Below are 7924 nucleotides of genomic sequence, written 5' to 3'. Positions count from 1 at the left end.
TTAATCAATATAAAATTAAGATTACTGAGCCTACACTCAGGAAACTGAGAAAAATGCTTATTTTAGAGAAAAAATATCAAATGGCATTTAGAGGTTTTGCATCTAAACTCTTCAAATAAAATTGTTATAGAAAAAATAATGACACTTTTGTACAGGTACAATCTAGTTTGCAAAGTTCTGTAAAATAAATGTGCCATAACTTGAGCAGTGCCAAATTGCAAAGCCTTTGAACATACCTATATTTTTTACATCCTTCTATCATCTTACTGCTGTCTCTTTAGTTGTAACTATATTTTGTTAATGAGAGGAAAAAGCACTTCTATTTCCCTCTAAATGAAAAAGAATACTTTTTGAACAGGCTTGTGGAGTGTTTATTATTTTGGCAGAGAAAAAACCCTTCACTCTCAGCCCCATTTAAACCTCATCAGCACAGGAAGGTCTAAAGCAGATGTGTGATGCTCGGCAGATTGTGCGAATCATGTTTTGGTAATGGAAAATTGTTGGGAAGAGGATAAAATAAGGTGAGACTCACACTTTACAGCAGTGTTGATTGGTGTAATGTGTTTATTGCACATTCGGGCATGCTAAGTGTGCTGTGGTGAAGCCCCAATTAATAATGAGAAATCTATAGGAAGGGCTTTTAACGTGCAGAATATTCCAGAAAAGAATCACTAACAAGGTCAATGGAATTGTTGCAATGAACATTTCATTCATGAATGCTATCTATGGTCATTTGAAATTCTCAAGGTCTTGTGCCGCTGATGTGCACCATTTTATAATGTAAAGCAAAGCAAAAGTGCTCCTTATTGGAATTGACATTAATTTGCTTTAAGTTCTGGGCCTCTGAGATTTGCATTTAATTGAAAGTAACACGGAACCAAATTAAAAAGAATGACCTTTTGATATGCTTGTTTGTTTGCTCTTTTTATTTATTTATTTTTTAAATCTGATGGACGTCTGACATTCAGGATAATATAAGATGTTTGGAAAAAAATAATTAAATGGATAGGACACTCAGAAATGAAAATTTGCAGGTAATTTGATCACAGCAACCATGACCCTTGGTGATTCACTTTTACGGGCACTTGGAGAGTAAAAATTATACAGGCAAATCAAAATGAAAGCTATTGATTTCTGACTGTACAATGAGATCTTAATAATATTAAGCTTTATGTTATATAGTGACTTTAAAAGTAGCATCTCAAAGTGCTTTACCAACATAAAAAGTGAAGAAGTAAAAGATGCATGCAAGACTACACAAAACAAAACAATTATAAATAAAACAGATTCATTCATTCATTCATTTTCTTTTCGGCTTAGTCCTTTTATTAATTTGGGGTCACCACCATGAAATGAACTGCCAACTTATCTAGCATATGTTTTACGCAGTGGATGCCCTTCCAGCTGCAACCCTTCACTGGGAAACATCCGAACACTCATTCACACACATATACTGTGGTCAATTAACCTTATCCAAATCACCTGTACCGCATGTCTTTGGACTTGTGGGGGAACCCGAAGCAACCCACGCGGACATGGGGAGAACATGCAAACTCCACACTGCCAACTGACCCAGCCAAGGCTCGAACCAGTGACCTTCTTGCTGTGAGGCGATTGTGCTACCCACTGTGCCACTGTGACACCGTAAAACAAAGATATTTAAAATCACATTTAAAAATATCACATACAAGCTAGCCTAAAAAAGCAAGTTTTGAGTGATGACTCAAAAATGCTCAGAGATTCTGCATTCTGAATACCAGAGTGCTTCACAGTTTTTAGGTGCCAATGAAGAGAATTCCCCAGATTTTAGGCTCTGCAGTTAAAAGACTGGCATCAGACAAGCATAAAGCCTTTGTTATGGATTTAATGCTCAGACAAAAATTTGCTGTGCAAAATTATTTGAGGCCTCGTAAGTTAGCATATGAAGTTTAGCAACATGTTTAATCTGTGTGAGTAAGCAAGCAATATTTACATTACCTGCTCTTTCTGTCATGAACACCTCAGGAGCGTTTGCTAAGGCTGTGAATTAAAGTTATAATGTTTGGTTTCTTGCACTGACCATTTTGATTCATTAGACATCAATGCACTATCGGGTCAGGAGCCATGACAGATTTCCTAGTGGGCCATAGCATTGGGGACTGTTTAAAATACACTTAGCTTTAAGTAGGCGATGCGGTGGCGCAGTAGGTAGTGCTGTCCCCTTACAGCAAGAAGGTTGCTCATTCAAGCCTCGGCTGGGTTAGTTGGCGTTTCTGTGTGGAGTTTGCTTGTTCTCCTAACGTTTGCGTGGGTTTTCTCTGTGTGCTCCGGTTTCCCCCACAGTCCAAAAACATGCGGTATAGGTGAATTGGGTAGGCTAAATTGTCCATATTGTATGATTGTGTATGCTTCCCAGAGATGGGTTGCAGCTGGAAGGGCATCCGCTGCGTAAAACATTTGCTGGATAAGTTGGCTGTTCATTCCGCTGTGGCGACCTAAGATTAATAAAGGGACTAAGCTGAAAATAAAATGAATGAATAAATAAATAGCTTTAGGTATTATTGTCATACAAAATGGCTTCCCCAGCTTATTGTTTGAGATGGCCAGTCAAAAAAAAGTTAAGCAATTAGCATGACATGACTAAAAATAGCAATATTTATCAATTGTTATGATTTTTTTTTCCAGGGAGTGCAAACAACTGCATACCTTTGACTATCTTCTGTCATTTGACTATCGCATCATTTGTCACACAATGAAATTCCTAATTGTGTAATAAGGAAATAAATAAATAAGCTATAAACATTAGCCTACTGTATAGCAGTGATTTAGGCATAATAAAGAGTGAACATTTGCAGTTTTGTAAATAGCTTGTTTTCCAGATATAGACTTTCAGTCATTTTCTTTGTTTAAAAAGATTTAACCCTTTATTGTGGAAAAATTGGGTGTTTTTGGTTTTCATAATGACTTGTGTACAAAAAGGTTAAAATGGCAGTTACAGAATGTTTAAAATACTCTTTTGAGGATAATTTATTCAAATTAAATGTATAGTTAAACAAAACAAAGAAATTTCTCATTTACTAACCCTTCACTTATTCCATATAAAATTGTAACTCATACAAATAAACCAAAAATGACATTTTATTTGTCCTCAAAGGATGTCGTTACGTTATAATTGGGAGGTAAAATAGCTCTGCACAAAGTTTCTTAAATTACTTTTCATGTACAGTGACATGGTGGTGCAATAGGTAGTGCTGTTGCCTCTCAGCAAGAAGGTCGCTGGTTCGAGCCTCGGCTGGGTCAGTTTGCGTTTCTGTGTGGAGTTTGCATATTCTCCCTGCGTTCACGTGGGTTTCCTCTGGGTGCTCTAGTTTCCCCCACAGTCCGAAGACATGCGGTACAGGTGAATTGGGTAGGCTAAATTTTCCATAGTGTAAGAGTGTGTATGGATGTTTCCCAGAGATGGGTTGCAGCTGGAAGGGCATCTGCTGTGTAAAACATGTGCTAAATAAGTTAGCGGTTCATTCCGCTGTGGCGACCCTGGATTAAAAAAGGGACTAAGCGGTAAAGAAAATGAATGAATGAATGAACTTTTCATGCACAATCCTTAGTGCAACATCAGATATGTAAGTTTTTGATCAAATTTTGCCTCTATTTCTTATACTCTCAAAGTGCTTATAGCCATTGACTTACAGTAGATCAAGGACCACTGTTTCAGCTAAAAACATTTTTAGAAGGCTCAGTCCACTAAAAAACAGAACATTTTCTAATTCTTGACTCAAATTCCTAAGCTTTGTAATAATCATTCTTTGTTTAACAAAATACAAGATACTCTGAAAAATGTTGCAAACAATAAAGGCAGCCATTAACATCCTTAGCAGGAAGAAAAATTCTATGACAGTTAATTGCTGTTATTTTCAGCATTTTTCTTAATATCTCGTTTTGTGTTCAACAGAAGAAAAAAATTCAAACAGGTTTGTAAAAAGGAAAGGATGAGTAAACGATGGCAGAATTTTTAGTTTTGGCAGAACTATTCTTTTAATATTCTACAAAAGAAAAAAATTCAATCAAATCTTGATTAGCCTGAGGACATTTTACATTAAGTGCTGTATTTACGTTTTTGACTCTTCTTAGACATAAAAATACCATAATATGTTTGCAGATATTTAAGAAATACGCTAAGTGAACATTCACGTTTATCTGAAAAGCAACGCTAAAGTCAGATATTGTGCTTTGAAAATGTGAGTTACAGAACATCTGTCTTTGTTTTGGTTCTTTTAACCCGCCCAGCGCCCACTGGCACTTTAGCCAATTATATTACAGCACCCTGGCTTGCATTGTTGGAAAACTTCATATTTCATTCATTCATTCATTTATTCATTCAAAGGCTCTTAAAGTAAGCTTCCGTGACCGAAATGCAACCTCCGTTGGACAGTAGCAGACTCCGAAATAAGACGCAGATTCAGTTCCACTTTATTATATTATATATAAAATAATTAGCAAATAAAATATATATTATACACTAAAACATTAGGTGAGCAAGTTACATTGTAATTTAGGCTTAATTGTCAGGGATGCTCCCGTTGGTCCTCAATCTGGTAACCTGCGCTTGCGTTTGTTTTGATTCAGAACTGCAATACCTAGTTCAACCACTGGGTGTCAAACTTGCATACTGCACCTTTAAATTGGGACTACTGATCCTTTTGTAATGTCATAATCCACTCATAATAATGTTTATAGTGAAGAAATCTGGCTGATTAATAATTATTTTTTACATAATAATAATAATAATAATAATAATAATAATAATAACAATTTTTTTTTTACCTATAGGAACCTTTTTCTTGAAAAACATACTCTAATAATCTTTATTTACAACCAAAAAAAAAAAAAAAAGAATGTACAGTGTACAGTTTACAAAGCCCCTTTTGAACAACTCTTTGAATATCCATCTCAGGCTGTTCGCATGGCAACAGGAGACACTGTACACAAAAGAACTTCCAAAAATCCCTTTGAATCCATCTCTTTAATGGCCAGAGCTCTGCAGAACTGCAAAGAAAGGATTTCCATTGTTCCTAGATCCCATTTCTCCACGTTTCTTTATAGTCTAGAGGTAATAACACAACAAGAGGCTGACAGACTGTCTAACTGCACACTGGCTCTTGATATGCTGTCAGAAACACAAAGCAAAGTGAAACAAATCTTTGACAATGAGTGGCTGTGATTCACCCGGCAAAATCTTTGAGCCGCCCTGCTTACTATTAAAGACTGCAATGATCAGCCACACTGAGCATTTTAAAGAGGTCAGTAATCTCTCTGCCAAGAACTGCTGTTCTAGTAATAGACTTTCTTTTTTCCAAGACAATCAATATTAATCTTTTCTACTTCAAACCTGTGACGTCGAAACACTCATCGCCATGGCAGCTGCAGGACTCTTTCCAGGTGTGCACAAATTTCCTGGGATGAGCTTAATTCTGTTTACATTATTCATCTCTCCATGATGTACAATTCATATCTGAAAGAATACACCAACCGGCTTTAGTCTGATTGTAAACGTGATTGCTAGCGCATGTTGAGAGTTGTGATTGATTTGTGCCCATTACCTGTAATGGAGCCACAGGAAACACAGAGCTCGTCTTTAATTCACTTGCTTCCTTTTCTCTTGATCTCTCTTGTTCGCCTAATTGAGCCTGAATGGATGAATGAAGAATGGGCTCGATCATCCGCTGTGTTTGTTTTGTAGGTCTGTTTTGCATTTCAAGATTTTTTGTTCAGTTATGTAACAGTAAATTGCCTTTTGCTGCTTGTTCAAACTACTTATTTAAAATGAGTAGAAACAACACAATTGTTCAGTCTTTAGGACAACTCTATAGTTTGGTTCAATCCACCTAACATTGTAAAAACGATTAAGTTAACTTAATTGATTTGTGTTTTGACAACATGAACTGGAACCCAGCATTTTTTTTAAGTAACTACGCTTATACATGGACATCAGTCATATAATTATTTGCTTTAATCTTAATAAGACAATAATATAATTAAGGTGTTTCCATGAGTTGCTTTTGTTATGTTATAACATGTTATAGCACATAATTTGGTTAACGTCATTGTGTCACTGCGCTATCCACATTTCCTCTGGAGATTCATGTAATTTTGAGTGTTTCATTTTCATTTTCAGACTTTAACTGCAGGTTCATTTTCATTCAGGAACAGTTCATGCATTCGCCATGTGACAAACGAGATATTGGATGCAAGTATGAAGCATGGTGGTAGTAGTGACATGGCGTGGGCATGTATAGCTGTCAATGGAACTTGTTCTCATGTATTTATTGATGATGTGACTGCTAAAAAAGCAGCAAGATGAATTCTGAAGTGTTTAAGGCAATATAATCTGTTCATATTCAGCTAAACTCTTCAGAACCCCTTGAACGGTGCTTCACGAAGCAGATGGACAATGACCCAAACCATACTGCAAAAGCAATTAAAGAGGTTTTGAAGGGAAACAAATGGAATGTTATGCAATGGCCAAGTCAATCCCCTAACCTGAATCCAATTGAGAATGCATTTCACTTGCTGAAGACAAAACTGAAGGAAAAATGTCCCAAGAACAAGCAGGAACTGAAGACTGTTGCAGGAGAGGCTTGGAAGAGCATCACCAGGGATGAAACCCAGCATCTGGTGATGTCTATGCATTCTAGACTTCAGGCTGTAATTGACTGCAAAGGATTTGGAACCAAGTATTTATGAGTATTATTCAGTCTCATTACTTTTGGTCCCTTAACAAGTGGGAGGCACATATGCAAACTGTTATAATTCCTATACTGTTCACCTGATTTGGATGTGAATACCCTCAAAGTAAAGCTGACAGTCTGCAGTTAAAGTATGGCTTATTTGTTTCCTTTTAAAACCATTGTGTTGGTGTATAGAGGCAAAAATATTAGAATTGTGTCAATGACCAAATATTTATGGACCTGACTGTATAAGTGGTAGTTTTTTTGTAATCTTATGGAAACATGATATAATGCACATGAATGCAAATAACTGTTCATACATTTTTAAAAAATCAAAATAAACATTATATAATGCATACATGAATGCAAATAACTGTTCATACATTTAAAAAAAAATCTAAATATAAACAATTTCCAAGTATTTAGGATGCCGTTGACCTTAAAACGTGTCAATACTGTCTTGTGAAAAGGGTCCATTGATTACAAAATGAAGTCCTCCATAAAGACCCGTTGGGAAACATTTGTAAGGGCAAAGCAGACATTATGGGGGTGTGTGTTGTGGAGTGTGTTTATTTGTGTGTGTGAGGACCCCAGTCTGTGAATCTGAAAGTGAGAGAGAGAGTGTGTGTGTCTGTGTGTGTGTGTGTGTGTGTGTGTGTGTGTGTGTGTGTGTGTGTGTGTGTGTGTGTGTGTGTGAGAGAGAGAGAGAGAGAGAGAGAGAGAGAGAGAGAGAGAGCAGTTGTTAATCTCCATCTGTAGCCCTGCTGCTCACTTGGCTTTAAACAAAGCTTCCTCTCTTCTTTGGGAATAGTGTGTAGGTTAGCAATCTTTCACATGTGTCACTGCAGTTCTTGAGGTTCAGTAGAAGGCAGTTTGCTTTATAGTTCCTATGTACTGCTGACTTCTTGGTTGCACCAACTTTCTTTAAAAAAAGAAAAGAAAAAAAATAGAGAGCTGTTCAGTCAAGATAATGCATTGCACTGCTGTAATGAAAAAAAAAAAAGACCAAACGGGATTAACAGACAAAGTGATTCCTGCTAATTACAGACCTGTGTAATGAAACAGATGAAAAGAGTTTGATGTTTAATTAGTCTTGGCTTCCTCTATTCTTTTGTCTCATCAGTGAATGTCTCCTGATCATTTTTCATCCTCACACACAGCGTTCTCCAGCTTTCTGCGCTGACCCTCTTTCTGATTGCAAGCAGCACTGAGAGGTA

This window comes from Danio rerio, chromosome 12 (genome assembly GCF_052040795.2).
Source record: "Danio rerio strain M-AB ecotype USA chromosome 12, GRCz13ab, whole genome shotgun sequence".
Classification (NCBI taxonomy): domain Eukaryota; kingdom Metazoa; phylum Chordata; class Actinopteri; order Cypriniformes; family Danionidae; genus Danio; species Danio rerio.
The sequence above is the reverse complement of the archived record's forward strand: the minus strand, read 5'-3'. Positions refer to the sequence as shown.